This window comes from Pezoporus occidentalis, unplaced genomic scaffold, assembly GCF_034315485.1.
Source record: "Pezoporus occidentalis ecotype Australia unplaced genomic scaffold, CSIRO_AGI_Poc_V1 ctg31, whole genome shotgun sequence".
NCBI lineage: Eukaryota > Metazoa > Chordata > Aves > Psittaciformes > Psittacidae > Pezoporus > Pezoporus occidentalis.
In genome coordinates, this window is record NW_026915052.1 from 1437688 (window position 1) to 1454409 (window position 16722).

At 39.3% G+C, this 16722-nt stretch overlaps 1 protein-coding gene across 4 annotated transcripts in view; it reads right to left on the reverse strand.

Annotated features, from left to right (window-relative positions):
- Window positions 1–16722, reverse strand: part of BCL11B (BCL11 transcription factor B) — a 96633-nt gene that overhangs the window by 13901 nt on the left and 66010 nt on the right. The window lies entirely within an intron of this gene.

The window sequence follows — 16722 nt, forward strand, 5'->3', positions numbered from 1 at the left end:
GCTTGTGCGTTTTACTGCCTTCCCCGTCCTGTTTCTACCTTGACTAGTGAGAGCGCAAGTTCTCTACAGATATTATGCAAGAAGCTTTATGCCAAGAGAACCTACAAACCCCACAAGACCCTTTCACTCCCAGCACTGATTTTAATTAACAGTGTGAATTTTCCTGAGAGCATTTCCTACCTGTTGAAAAAGGTCTACAATAACACTGCTTAACACCAATATTAAAATGTATTTAGATTACACTACTATTAGTCATGTACTATTAATTCTTTCTATGCTAAAGCCAACTGCCAAACTCTGTCTTTGGTGGATTAAATGTTGCCCCATTCTTGGGAGCCTATTTTTTTTCTGAAGCCATTTGGGCTTTTCAGCAATGTTCCTTTTCTATTAGGCCGGATTGTCTGTTTATCATTCCTGTAATAATATGTTTCTTGTCAAATCAACTATTTTATCATGTGAGTCAAAAAAACAAAAAGATTAATTGCCAGCCACGTAGTTGAGAAGTCAGACTGTCATGCTGTGTGTCTAAAGTCAATCCTTTCATAATACCTTAAAATCATACTTTTAGCCAAACTCTGATTTCAATTACCGTACTATGATTTCAAAGTAGCTCTGATGACAACTATTCCAGGCTTTGAATTTTTCTTCATAAACTATACCAGGTTATCACAAACAGGGATCTTAACTAGGCTTACATGAATATACCAAGTTGTGGTGGTTTTGTTGGTGGTTTTTTTTTCCAATTAAACTTTCCCCAGAAGCATTTTGTATGTCCTTTCTGGCATTTATACTTAGAAAAAAGAAGGAGACTGCAGACAGACTACAGCCATGCATAACACAAACAGATGCTTCCTGCTTCTTAATGGACACAGGCGACCTTTGGCTGAAGATGCAGCTTGTGTTCAATAGTCCCATTTTCTGTTAAGACTTAATCATACCTCAGATCTGTACTGCCAGATTCACATAAATGAGCCAAATGCACAGCTCAGTTTAATTTCTAAGTGCATTACAAAATGGCAATATTATATTTTTAGGTATAAAATGTCAATAGTCATTTCGGGCAACTTCCTTCTGCATGTCAAATTTCTTATTCCTTAAAAGAGCTCGCAGCTTACTGGAAGTTAATGTTCAGCCTACAGAAGTGCAAGAAGTGCTTTTACTTTGTGCAGAAAAAGAAAGAAAATTGCATACCAAAAATGGAATTCACGACACAGGGATTTTGACCCAGAAGTGCTATTAAAAAGGAAGATAAAAAACATGTTTGTCATCTCTGAACACCTTCTACTAATTGGTATTAAATTCTAAAATACAGAGGCAATTTATAAAGCAGAGAAAGGGAGAAGTGCAAAAAGTAAGGAGCAAGCAGGAAAATCAATATTAAAAGATCAATAGTGAATGAGTTAACTTTTAAATTAGCCTTTTGTGAAACAACAGTTTCAACTGACTCCACCTTTAGCATCTAAACAGTTTTGTGTCTTTTAGTTAGTTTCTCTGAACCTAAGACATGAACTAGCACATTGCGAGGATGCTTTACAAACCTGCTGCATAAAATAGTGAAAAAATCATTGAGAATGGGGAATGTAATATGGGGGGGACTGGGGGTGTAGGGCGGAAGTACTCAGTCATGAGATGAAAAGACCATAGAACTACCCATTGGTGGTGGTTTAATATACAGGAACCCATTTAAAGCATTCATGAAAAACACTTGTACTGCTCAAGGACACTTTTAGGCCTTTTCTTTGCATAAGGTATTCTAATGCATTTGAAATAATGTCAGTCTTTTCTACAATATATGAAATATGCCAGCAGCTTCCCTTTAAATTGGTTTCCTGTAAGTAGCTTTGTTTGAAAACTGGCAAGTGCTGGGATTTTGTGTTTTTTTTTTTTTTCCCACAGACTTTTCTAAGGTGACATTTTCTCATCTTACAAGCAAGAATTCTCAGTAATCTGAATAGGAACTTAAAGGAGGATACATAAAGGAAATTGTCCATGTCATATAATGGAAAAATAAAGAATAAATTAAGAAACAATAAAAAAGCCAAAGGGTGAAAACAAATTTTCCTTTTTTTTTTTTCTTTTTCCCCAGGAGTACTTCAGCCTGTTTTACTACAACTGTTTCTTAAGGGTATTAGATGCCTATTCATAGTTAGTAAATGAAATAGCATTTTTGTTTTAATTCATTGCTTCTTTAACAAATGCTAACTCCCATCTCTGCTTCTTTAAATCCACAAAATCTCCATGTTCAATCCTAAGAAGTATTATAAAGGCTGTAAATCTTGTTTTAATGGAATGTACATTTAGCTATGAGGAGATAATTGACGTTATGGAGGGCCTAGATGCTGAATTATATAGGTTATCTAATACAAAGGGGACTCATTACTGAAGCACTACAAACAAGTAGTAATATATGTATATTGTTCTGAGTGGCGTTATAGCAAAAGTGTTCGGGTCTGCAGGGATTTATAAAACACAAGAAAACAGCAGACATGCACTTGTAAATTTGTCTCATTTGTCTCTGAAGTTAAAGGTTATTCCCTTGATCTGAATTTGTAATAAAAACATGCTAGACTAAGGTTTGTAGAGAATGTTTGAATATGTAAATTGTGTATAATGATAGGCAATTATAGGGTAAAAACTGGACCTTATGAATGTTACAGAATTGCATGGAGCATCAAAGTATTTTCCTTCAGATGAAATATTTATCTTTTATGCATGTTATAAGCACTTTTTCAAAGGTATTCAGCAACCTATTTGAGTGGAGACTTGACAAAAATCAAACCATTACAACCGACTAAGACTCTGGGCTTACACACAGGAGAAGCCACAGCTTTTTACAGAATATACATAATAAATCTCTTGAACTAATGGTTCTGGAGATGGATCCTCAAGGACAAGTTCCACAGATTTTCACCCTCTTAGATGAAAGCTGGTCAGATGTTTCTGGGTTTTTATTTTTTTAAGAAGATGTGAGGGTGGAAATGTGGGGAGGGCGACTGTGGAGAGTAACTAGGTAAGAATGTGAATTTTTGGACTGATTCAATGAAGCCCTATTCCCTCCTCAGTTCGTTCACTGCTGGTTTAGGGGAATAATACATATTAAAAAAAAATAAAGGAAAGAAAAAGATGCTGCATCAAGACAGGAAGGAGTAAAGCCAGGAAATGATACGGTAGTTTATGGTACTGAAGATAAGGTTTTCTCCTCCTCCGAACACGGCAGTCTGTTCAGGTTAACCAACTGCAGTGTTAGAATAACTCCAGCCGACTTGTCACAGAGTACAAAAGTCATCAGCAACTGAATGTTCTTTTCTGCACCGCAATTAAGACGAATCAATACGACGTGCCACAAATGGTATTTTACTCTCAATAAGAACTCGGGCTGAGTTTATTCAGAATATTTTAGCGCTTCCCCAGGGGATTTTGGTCCGACGCAGATGGCAAATAAAGTACTCAGCCTAGGGCTAGAGCACATTATGCTAATTCTAATGTCAGATGTACTTTAATATACAGCTCTATTTAATCACCCCATTATTTCACATTTCCATATGAAAAACCTGCGGCACTTCTGCAGAGCTTTCACTCTGCGACAATGCCAGCTTCCTTCAACTAGCTCACTGCGAAACAGAAAAGAAGACTGGTCATTCTCGCCAGTCAAAATGTTACAGTTGCAAAGTTTCAGTATTCCTGAATTTAAAGTGGGTCTTCCAGTGCAATTAGCAAATCGCTCGGCTAGAATGCTGATATATACAAAATGCTAAGGAGGTGTGACTAAAAAAAATAGAAATAGCAGTCCTCCTTCTCTACCTCATCTGTTCACGCACACAGACATAGGCAAGCTCATATCTCAACTCTGCTTGCAGAACAGTAATAATAAAAATAACGAAAATATTTTGATAATGCAGTTCAACCAATATTCTCAACACTTGTCACCAAAACACTGCTATTCCCACTGCACAGCTTCTGTTACTTAGAAGAACAGACATGGCTGGCACAGCTGCCAACCTACAGATGTATTCGAATAAAACCTTCCTTGTATATCAATAATTTTTGCCTACAACAAACTACACCTCTAATTAGGTTTAGAAGCCTTACACCTTCAGCATGGGCCACTATCCAAATTAACTGCAGATTTACCTCGATGCCTTATCTCTCATGACCACAGAATTTGAACTTACGGACTTGAAGGCAAAATTATTCAAAACTGGATCTACATTGAAAGGAATAAAGGAAAAAACTTTGCTGTGGAGATGTTTTTCAAGCCATGTAGGCTCTTGATGTGCAGACAGGGAAAGCAGAAGCAGTCCTCGGAGCACCTCTTCAGCATCCGAGCTTTCCCTGTAGAGTAATTCTGTGAAAGACACTTAACTCAGCATTTGTGTACAGTCACCAGTGAAGCAAGTTTCACAGTCTCAACAAAATCTTCACCCAGCTTGGCATAACTGAGGCTCCACAACAACTAGCACTGCACATCGGGTGGAGACAGGTCAGGAATGGATTATACTGAGCTGTTATCAGAGGAATGTATGAAGCTTAAGTCAATCATTTTTTTAATCATTGCATTAAACCTACAGCATATTTCACCAAAAAAAAAAGGTCTATTTAGAAAAAGACCTACTTTTTCCTCCTCCAACCACCCAATCTGCATCTTTTAAAAATTGTTTAGCAATGCATGCAGAGCCAGCACCTGGGGCCAGATCTCACCTGGTTTCACCGTGATGCATCAACATTTAAAGATACAGAATTGTGTTGCTGTGCCTTGACACGGCATATGCCACAACTTCCATGTCCTAATTAGAACACAGCAGATGATATCCCTCACATTCAAAGCAGAAATGCTTACATTTTCAAGCTTTCTTTTATTTTTACATATATACATATAGATGTGTGTGTGTATAGATAGATATATGTATATATACATGATTTGCTCTCTCTAAGAGTGGCTGTGAATACAGCACTACGCACAATGGAGGAAGGGGGCCAAGCACAGGGCAGAGGTCTGTCCTACCTCATCTGTTCCAACCAGACTTTCAAAACCACAGTCTTGTCTTGGGAGAAGCCTATACAACAGCTCCACCCCACTGAAGTTTTGCTTGAATGGTAAATACAGCACAATTTAATTTGGTAAATTAGGGCAACTTTAAGATCTGTTGAAAGTAAAGAGTACCTCACCATGAAAATGAGTAGTTAAAATAAAAAAAAAAAAAGAGGAGATTAATGTTTAATATCCCATTACAAAACCCACCAAGGTCAATATGAATCTTTCCACTGGTTTCAATGGGCTCTGGATGAGGATCTTCTTTCACATTGGGATTTGTTAGCCTCAAGACACTGTCTTCAATGTAGGAATAAATCTGGTATGTGGTTGTGTAATTAAAAGAAGAAAAATTCAGTTCACAGCAGCTATAAGCCTAAAGATGTAAATATTTTAGAAGAATAAATGGAGACATATCTAACAAGGCATCTTTTCTATTTTTAGTTAAAAGAAAGACTGTTGAAATTGGACAAATACATACATTAATATATAAATTAAAATTAATTCTTGACAATTCTGTCGCTTTTTCTAATACTGATATTATGTTGCATTTTGTAAGTAAAAAAGGATAATAATAATTCTCTGTAGATCTATCCTATTTCTTTAGCTCACTTCAGATAAACTGACTGCATTCTTAAACTCCATTATTAATAATTCTTTGAAAAAATTGTAGCTGTGACTAACAAAACATTTTTTTAAATAACATTTATTCTTGGTAATAAACAAATTTGTGGAATTCCATTCAATTTCCATCATTATGGATATTTTTTGAATGCCCAAATATCTCCAGGCATCTTACACTAAAGGGTTCCAACAAGACTCAAAAATCTTGTAAAGGAAAATCCGAGACAGGGTAAACAAAGTAGAAAACGACCAGAAGCTTTAAAAGGCTAAATACAGAGGATGCAAGGAAGGAGGAAGGTATAAAATACTTCAGATGAAAAATAAACCCATCAGTTACAGAAGTAGGGGTCTTGGGGGTTGCTCTAGATTAAGCAGTTAAATTGCAATCTATGACTATGAAGTTGCAAAAGATGAATCTCCAATCATACTTCCTGAAGTGCAAAGATAAAAGTACTATTTTTGGTTTTTAAATAGGTGGTGATTTATGTCACTATATCACTACAGAAAATAATGCCAGTGTTGGCTTAAGAGAAAATCATAAAAACTTCCTATTTTATTTCTATACAATCCAGACTGATCACCTAAGAGAAGTGTAATTAAACAATGCTAAGCATCCCTTTGAGAATGTGCTGCCGAAAAATATTTTTAGAACAATCACTGTAGTAATTCTTCTTAGTTGTAGAAACACTCCAAATCAGAAAGTCAATTTTTCCTCTATTTGCAGAAGTGTGCTGGTTTTCACTGGAAAGGCGCCTGTGTTTTGTTTGGCTGCTGTTCATATACTGCCTTGGCAGGATTTCCTTGGATTGCTTACAGTGAACATTGCTCTTGCATACAGTAGCACTCCCATTTTAACCGTCCCAGCCACACGTTTTCTAATAACACACGGAGAGCTGCAAAATCCCTATAAGCACAGCTCTTTAAAGCAGCAACAGAAAGGGGTGGAGGCAGAGGACTGGAGCTGGGGGGGAGGCTCTGCCCGTTCAAAACCCAGCGCTGCAAACAGAGGATAGTCCTTTTAAAAACAACCAATGTGAAATGTGTTTAAGGAGCAGCTTTCCAGGGAAAGAAAAGAAAACATCGCTGAGAAAAGGGCCTGATTCAGCTGACTCACTGAATCTGATCTGCGCTGGCTGAGCTCCGAGTGTCACTGAATTGGGTCCTAAGTACTGTTTATTTGGTTTTGGATTTTTTTTCCTTGCCCTTCTAAGGGGCGTGCAGATAACTTAATGGTTCCTGGTATTACCTTGCATGTTCCAGACCCAGCACCTGAGACTGTGTTCCTCATGCATCCAGATTTTCTGCCCATCAAGGGAGGTTGGGGTGCATGGGGAACACAGGGCTCCACTGTGGGAATCAAACAGGCAGGCGAGATGGAAGAGGAGGACATCTATCTCGCTGAAATAGTCTCAGGAAGCAAATGCAGCATTTCTACCTACGGCTGAGAGAAAGACAATAACAAAACCGTTATTCAGCTCCATGGCCTTTACAAATAGGACTGACTTGTTAGTGGACAGCTGTGGCTCAGCCCCCCTCCACACCATTCCAACTTGCTGCCTTTGCCACCCTGCTTTTGGAGATCGGCAGCAATTTGCATCTCCATGCATCTCGTTTCTCGTTAAGTAAGTTGATTAATTTGGGTGAGGGAAGTTGTCATTCAAAAAAACCCAGAAATTTCTACCGGCATTATTTCTGCCTTTCAAAATTCACCAGCCTCCCCCCAACGGGTCCAGCCCCCACTTCACACCTTTCTTTCTCCCTGTCCCTTTCTCCCTCCTTCCCACTCCCTCCCTCCCTCTCCCTCTTTCTCCCTGTTGTTTACAAAGGTTTCATTATGTTTTCAACTAATCAGAAAGGCCTACTAATACACAATTAACATGTGACTATAAAAAAAATAGCTTCCAGAAGAAGGAAAAGTAATTAAGTACAGAATGCTTTTCAGTAAGTGCTCACTTTAACCCATCGTCAGAGAACAGAGTCTAAGTTAGTCCACAATGGATGGAACAGATGCCAAGGGCAAAATGTTAAAAGCAAATAAAAAAGGACATTATTTTCTTTGGGAATAAGAACTATCAACGCCACAAAAACGAACATCACACTGCAGTTGTTTTTATCTGACCTCCTCCTCTTTCTTCCACTTTTCTAAAGTGCCTTTTCTGTGTGTTTCATTAAAATAAAAACAAAAAAAAAAAGGTATTGTTTATTGCATCTTTGCTTCCAAGGCGACAGAAAAACAAGTGTCCTGCTTTTGGCTGGGGCAGAGTAAATTTCTTTTCTAGTAGCTGGTATAGTGCTTCATTTTGGATTTAGGATGAGAATAATGTTGCTAACACATGGAGGTTTTAGTTGTTGCTGAGCAGTGCTTACACTAAGACAAGGACTTTTCAGCTCTCTTGCTGCTCCACCAGTGAGCAGGCTGGAGATGCACAAGGAGTTGGAAGGATACACAGGACAGATGACCCCTACTGACCCAAGGGATATTCCATACTGTATGACATCATGTTCAGCATATAAACTAGGGAGAAAGCTGGTCAAGGGGCCATGGCTCAGCAAGAGGCTGGGCATCAGTCATTTGGTGGTGAGCAATTGTTTTCAATTTGCATAATTTTTTTTCTTGGGTTTTATTTCTCTCTTTGTTATTTTCACATTTGCAATTTTATTGTTATTTATTATTATATTTTAATTTATGTCCAGAATTAAACTGTTCTTAACTCATGAGTTTTCTTACTTTTACCCTTCAGATTCTCCCTCCCATCCCACTGGAGGGGGAACAAGCTAGTGGCTGCGTGGTGCTTAGTTAAACCACGGCACCAAGTAATCAGCATCACCACTGAAATGGCACAACACTGTAGGTTATTAAAAAGATTTTAATATAAAATATTTGGGGCCTGAATGTACACATAAACTAAGTTCCCAGAAAAGTCAGTAGAAATCCTGCCCAAGCAATGACAAGGGGTGTTGAAGCCTCTGCAAGTTGTGCTCTTACCACAACATATAGGAACTACAGGAGATAGTTTTAAAGGTTGCACTATTTGCAGAACTTCAGTTATTAACTCTGGATCTATCTGCTGACATTGTCTTCAGCCTGAGAGTTGCCACGCAGGTTGGCAGCCTAAGGCCACTATCAGATATATATAACATACACCATATATATATGTGAGTGTATTGGGAAGGCTTAAATTAAAATGTTATCTAAATAGATTCAGGATCGTTGGGTTTTTTTAATCCACAGATTGTCAAAATATGTCCAAATGCTCCCTGTGTTCTTGACGCATTCAGCCAACTTTCACAGCAAAAATGGTTCCCTTTGGAAAAATATATATTCCTCTAGATGTCTGTCCTTGGAGTAGAGCATTTGGGATATTTTTTATTTGTTCCCCTCCCTCAAATGAACTGTAAACCAAACAGACACATAGTTGTGCATTTTGAAAATCAAATTCTGCAAGGAGCTCAGTGTTTTCAGCAAGAGGCTAAAAGACCACTTTTGTCCCACTGAGATCAAGGGGGAGCTGAGGGGTGTTGGAACAGGTCCTCCAGAGGACCACATGCAGTAACAGCTACTTTTCCTCTACACTTCCCCCTCCACATACACATGAATTTATATTCCAAACTATGTATCACATATAGAGTATTTTTTACTATCCAAAATCCCATTAGTTTCATTGGCACTTTAGGTAATAAGATTTGCATGGTAAAAAATCCATTTCTATTAGATTGGGTCCATAGGACTCACCAGCCTGATATGATTGTCAGAGGAAAGGGAGAATGTGTGGGTTTGTTACAATATGAGGATTTGTCCACACAGAATTTGGCACAAGTTTAATCAAAAGGACTCACTTTAACCAGTGCAAACCCCAGTGTGGCCTCTATCTCTGCCAGCTTAAAACTGGCTATATCAGGAATTTTCTCACTGTAACTGTCTATAGGTATGCTAAAACACATCAGCTAAACTGGGGTGGCAATCAGTTAAAACAATCTGTACTCTGAAGTATTCTGGAACCTGCTAAAAGACCACTTTAGTTAAACTAGTGGAAGAGGGTGTTCAGGCCAGACCCAAATGCTGCACTGGCTTTGCACAGGAAGTCTGTAAGAGAAATGGTAGCATCCTGGGCTGGAACCTTGAGGTCTCTGTAAGGACAAAGTGAAATCAGTGAGATTCCATCAGCCAGATACTACTGCTCCTGCAAGGACATAAAACCCCTTGGTCATGCCCACAGGCAGGATACAATTTTCAACCATGACCACCAGCAGAAGCTTAGGGAAAGATCAGGTGAATCAAGGTAGAAAAAAGTTCACAGGTAGACCCTATCCAGATCTCCCAGCTCCCAGCAGTCAATGATTTAAAGTTTTTCAGTGCCAGGGGTTGATCCAGACCAGATTAATGCTTTTATTAACCACCCACCAAATCTTCCTAATTTTGCCTAGTCCTTTTCTGAAGCCGTTTGTTACTTTCAGCCCTGTGATATCCTGCAGCAAGAAGTTCCACACTTCTGTTTGGTGTGAGAGAAAAACTGCATCAGCTTTATGTCTGGTGCCTGCCTCACAGGGCATTTAACAGGGACACTTACACTGCCAAGTGCAACCTGAGCATGTTACGGCTGCAGACCATTGCAAAATACTCCCTAGTGATACCGACAGCAAAATCACACTCTCTGCTTTTACACAGTTCTTATTTCAGCAAATCCTTACCAATTCCACAGGAGACTGACTTCTAACTAATAGCAGATGAAAAACTTCAGGATTGGACACAAGGCAGATATGGTGGCTCCTTCCCAAACCATCCTTCCTTTAGCTTGTTTGCCCTTGATTTCTGATTGCCTGAATAGTTTCTTGCTCTGTTCCTAGGTTTAACATCTAATCTAGGTTTAAATGCTTCAAACAAGGAAGACACATTCATGCTAGGCGATGGGTTTATAAGTACTATGCTGAAACCTGGCATTTTTCCACCTCTGAAGAACACTCTACAACCTAAAAACCAGTCATGGCCTGGAAGTTATTCCTAATGGTCATTTGACACGTAGCTCAGTTTACCTATTATTTGCGACTGTAGCTGGTACAGAGCATCAAACCAATACTGAAGCCCCATTGGCTTAATGGACTTTGTAACCTCACTCCAGATTTTATGGAAATGGAGCCTGGAGGAGCTGTCAGACTACAGAATCACCCCTAATGCTCTTTGGTACTTGAATCATACTCCTACCTGCTCCTTATTTAACTGGCTCATATATTTTTAGTTCTTTCCATCTTTCTGTATCAAATGATCCTGGCAGCATTTTAATCACTTCTGTTCTTCTCTGAATTACCTCCAATTTGCCAACACCCTCCAATTAGCAAGCTGCACAGAATTATATGCAGTCTTGGGTCGCAGTTCTGTGGAAGAGTTTCCCATGTAGCCTTGCTGTGGATCAGTTTCTGACTTCAAGAACAACCTGCAATGGTGAAAGTGAGGACTGAATTTGGCCCATGTGCATAACAAAGGCTGACCAGAGTGTAAAGATTGAGAAGTAACAGTATTTTCCACAGCTTGATGTCACTGTCCCTCAATCAAGCAGTGATCAAGAAGAACCTTCCCTCTTCTATGACCCCTGAGACCAGCAGACAGAGGTGGGTGACAGAGGGATTAACTGACAACCTTCAGTCTGGAATGTTGTGCCTTTATCAATCTCAGGCAAATGCTAAAATCTACAGAGAAGTAATTTTCTAACCAAAACATCATGGCACACCAGATTTACCAAAAAAAAGCAACTGAGGGCTATGAGAAGGACTCTGGACATGCACAGAGCAGACAGCAATCAGGCTGACTTATAGCCAGAGTTTGGCGGGAGGCTCCAAATGAGCATCCAGGAGTGTCTGACTGGAGACAGATAGTGAGGATGCCAAGGAATTGTTTGAGGGATCCTACTGGGTATAACAAGAAGTAATGGGATTTAATTGAGCCAGTGACAGTGTAGGCCGATTATCAGGAAAACATTTCCTAACTAGGAGGCTGGCAAATCCTTAAAAGAAGCCCTGACCTGGAGGCGTCTCAGACAAGGAGGAGCACTTGAGAGTACACAACAAAAATAATGTCGCATTGCTAGAGCCAGGGTAGCATTATGAAACAGGCATTCTCTGCTTTCTAAATTTACGGCCATGATTCACAAAAATGGAATCGGGTTGCTCCAAGTACCCCGCTTAGAAACACTGGACTCAGCATGAGCGGCACACACCCCCTTCCAACCTCAAGGAAGACTGTGACGTATGGGAGCCTCAGTGCTCTCTAGAAATGAGCGTTATCAATATCAGTCACTGAGAGATCAGGTCAAAACTGTTAATATCTCATCAGTCACACAAACTGCATCTCTTTCCCAACAAACACCTACGGATTTATTATTAGGGGTACTCAGCTTTTTGCATTTTAAAATCAAGCTGATTCACATACTTTAACATTCATTACACAAGTAAAAATACAACATGGTAAAAGGCTTTTCCTAACTCATTAGGAAATAGATATGATATATATTTATAAATTACATATTTTTTTTAGACCTAATGATATGTACTGTCTTGGGAAAGATGATCTGTTAATCAGACTAATTGATTCAATTTCATATCTACAAGCACAAAGTATTTTTATGTAAGCTTGGTCATTTGGCTCTATCCATAAAACATGTTCTTTGGGTTTTGCTGGGAGGAGGGATGGGAGGGAAACAGGACTGAGCACTTGAGTCAATATTTATCCCTTTGTCAAGATGGATGAGGAATGGATAAATCTGGTGTATACACTTTGTTTACTGAACTTGGCAACATGGACTCTGCTCAGCAGACCCATCAAAGTCAACAAATATTCTTCCAGTTAACTAACAGTGAATGTTAACTACCAGACAAACAGAAGAGTCCTGACTCCTTCAGTGAATAACATGAACTTTCACAATGACAAAATGAGGAGCCCCTCACACCCCCAAAAGGTGAGATAAACACTCAAGGTCATTAAAATGTTGGGAGAAATAATAAAATAGTTTTTGAGGTATCAATTCAAAAATGCCTGCTTCTAAAGCCACGTTCTCCAACTAGGAAGATCCTCTGCATTTAGTGGCCTTCAATTCTTCCAAGTCCCGATGTACATGCAATTGCTCTCAACTACACTCTTTGTGTTTGAAAAAAGAAATTGGAGTAATGCATAAACCTTGCCTTCCTGAAGACTAAAATGGGACAGAGGCATGAACACTCCCCTAATTCCCTATCCTGCAGAGCATGAAAAGAGACTTGCATTTTTTTATTCTTCAAATCAAAGAAGACTTAAATCAAAATGGTCACTCCTGCTTCAGCCTACAGGCCTGACCTTCCTCAGAGATTCAGAAACGAAGATTTGACACATCTGCACAGCGTGGGGTGCTCTGAAAATATAAAGCACCAACTGGTGAAGGCTGGACCTTTGTTTCATAGATGTCATTGCCAGTTCTCTCTCCCTTGGGTACAGCAATGTGTTTGTGTCAGGTTTTGGTGCAGGAGGCTGACCGACCACAGACCAAATTCCTCTGCACCTTGGCCATGCACTGCCCCCTCACAGCTGCCACCAGATTTGCAAGGAGGAAAGTCTGTGGCACAATTTCAGCAGGATGGGACAGGGCTGGGAAGCAGCATAGGGACCATGAAAGGTAGCCGGAGGTACTGCCTGAGGCAAAGGCACTGGGCTCTGATGAGGGAATCTGAACAGCAGCAAAGGTAATGTCTAAAAGCTGACCACAGAAAAGGACCATAAAGCACCACTGAAGATACAAGGAACTAGGGATCTGAATTCCTCCCTTCAATCGCGCTCTGTGATGCACTCACTCCATGCCTATCTTTTCCTTACTAACTATCCTTCCCTCCTTTGCCAGCTTCCCCTTTGTTTTACCTCCTATCATCAGGATCTCTTCTGGTAGCTCCTGTTTAATTTTCCACTGCTGAAATACCAGTCAGAATCTAAGCAGGCTAAATTTTGCCCTACTGTAAATCTATCCAAGGCTTTCACCAGAGATAAATGTAGCCTTGCAGGCCCAATAGGGTTCAACGATGTGGCATACAGAGACATCTGATTTTCATTACTATAAAGATACAGACAATGCAGTTATGTGGTGATTATTATATAACCCACACCTCTATAATGGACAAACAGGAGTCAGACTTATGCACTTCAGTAATAAAAGGTTTATAAATGGGCCTCTTCTATTAATGTAAATACTCTTCTCTCTTTTATTAAGATCTATCTACTTTATGGTGCACTGAGCTAACAAGCAATCTTCAGTTGCCACCTCGCGTGTCTGTATTGCATAGTACAATTCCTCCTAGATAAATATCTTGAGAGAAGCAGGGAAACAATTAAAACTAGAAGGTAATAAATGATGAAGAAGCCTGCATGCTGGCCCTCTTCCCAGTCTCCATTCATGCATCAAAAAATCCCATAGCTCTGAGTCTTTGAGAGGGCAGCTGGGCAGTAAGGATGTCCACAGTAATATAAATGGGAATTAGATATGATCAAATGTGCTCATTGCATTTTCAACAGCCCATGTAATCTTCTCCCCTCTTCCCTCCAGTTCCCCCACCACTCACCCTGCTACCAGAAGAGATGACAAATGGTCCTGTAACCAAGCAACTGGGCAATTGAAGAGTTTCAAAGTTCCAGTACATGACAGTTTAGCTATGATCATTTGGGTGATCAGGCTCTGACTGGAGACACCATCCCTGTCTCTAAATACCTTTGCTCTCTCCAAATAGTTTTACCCTGGCGAGGGTTTGCAAGGGATAGTGGAAGTAGAATTTTGTCCTCAGAGTTTTGCAGCTCTGTCCATTACTTCTGATGCTCCTTGACACACACAAAAAGATGGCAACCAGAGAGAAAACGAAGATGCATCTATTTGACAGTCACCTGCATGGCAGCAATGGAGGCAACCCAGTTACTACAACCTTGGTGATACTCCATCAGCGATACCCCAATGAGATTTCATACCCAGCTACTGAGTGTTCACACCTAGTCCATCTGTAGGTACGCTTAGTACAGTTTAATCCAGCACTATTATTCTATTTCTTTGCCTAATGCAATAATATTATTTCTAAGAATTAAGTCATTGAAAACATTTTAAAATATCCAAATCTTTTTCATGGGTCTATTCTAACAGCAGTAGCCCTTTTCACTGGAGGATGGATTGTAAGATAATTGATTTTGATGCCACTACGTGTGCCCTAGCTTTAGACTCAGGACACATAACTCACATGGAGGTCAGTTATCTCATAGTGCAGTCCCCAGTGGCAGAGTCTATGGCTTAAAAAGATCCTATGTTAGAAAATGTATATTATTATCACAGGCTGGCATTTGTTTCCAAACAAAAATGTAAGGGTAAAATTGCTTATTACCTACCCACATAAACATACAGATGGATGCATGTGTGTAGAAGATACATATTGAATATAAAAGGAATATCTTGAATATATATCTATTTGTACAGGAATGTCTGTAACTCTCACCACTACAGTATCTTTGATGTAGATGTAGAAAAATGTACATCAAGGACATTTAGTTCTGCCCATTTAAATAAACAAGGCAAATAACTGTCTGTAGAAGAAATGCAGCCTAGAATCTGCTAATTGTTTTTAAACTCTGAGCTGCATTAAGCCTTCTCAAATCCTTGAGTATCTTGACAATACTAAGTCAGCGTTCACGTATCATCCATAATTGTTAACTAGCCACCCCAGATGGAAACTACTAGTAATAAACCTCAACCTGATTAGATTGTCCCAAGATTAAGTTTTCTGGCTGATAACTGAATGGGGGTGGTCAGACATGAATTTGCACATCTCCATTTAGCAACAGAGGCCCAGAAAAATGTTGCAGTATTCTAAAGAAAGCTATTCATAGGTAACTAAACCCCCCACAAAAGACTTGGCAAGCCACCCTGAGATCATACTGCCAATTCCAAAGAGGGGGTGAGTGCTTTCCAATCCCCAGCAAGCACTCAGGTTAGACTCTTTGGTGAGGTAAAGGTTAAATCAGTATCAGGTAGAGAAAATCAGTGCAAACAGTGGTATCTTTACCAGGCTGGGATTTTAGGCTACACAGTAAAAGGTAGTTTGCAGGTAAGGGAATATGGCAGGAAAATCGGTCTACTGGAAAATACCACATTCCCTTTCTCCAGCCCAGCTCCCTGGGGCCTCTCTTACTAGCACACTCTTCCAATCTCCCTTTTTAAATTATGCTCAATTTCTGACCCCAGGTGAATGTTGAAAGTATTTACACCTTATCACTTACTACTCCATTTGTTTTTACCACCTTAAACACACAGAATATAGGCTCAGCCATTTGAATACCAAGCCTCAAGTCAATGTCAGCCCCAGAGAGCGATTTGCCAGAAGACAGTGAAAGAAATTAGGAAAACTATCTTGGGAATGTGACTCACTGGGACATTTTAAAGCTAAATGAGACCTATGTTCCTTTTCAAAGTCAAGCTGAAAATCAGAGTTTCAAGATGACTGACACTTCCATCACTGCTGCTTTGTGTAGTTTATTGGCTACTTTTAAGCAGGGAAAAGAATGACTAGCAAAGATCATCTCCGGTATGCAGAACTTCAAACCTAGAACTATTAGCATCCTCTCCAGCATGAATAATTACAATCGATAAATTCACCCTCTTCATCCATCTAGAACTACTGCGTCCATGAAGAGTAAAGATATGCTGGAGGGATCTGGGGAGTAACCCTCCTCACTGCACCACTCTCACTGAACTTACTTCTCATTATATTGGGCAGTAATTAACAAAAACAAAAAGACTAAAAAAGAAAATGTTGGGGAAAAAAAAAAAAGAGAAGAGAAGAGAAGAGAAAAAAAAGAAAAGAGAAAAGAAAAGAAAAGAAAAGAAAAGAAAAGAAAAGAAAAGAAAAGAAAAGAAAAGAAAAGAAAAGAAAAGAAAAGAAAAGAAAAGAAAAGAAAAGAAAAGAAAAGAAAAGAAAAGAAAAGAAAAGAAAAGAGAGAAAGAAAAGAAAAGAAAAGAAAAGAAAAGAAAAGAAAAGAAAAGAAAAGAAAAGAAAAGAAAAGAAAAGAAAAGAAAAGAAAAGAA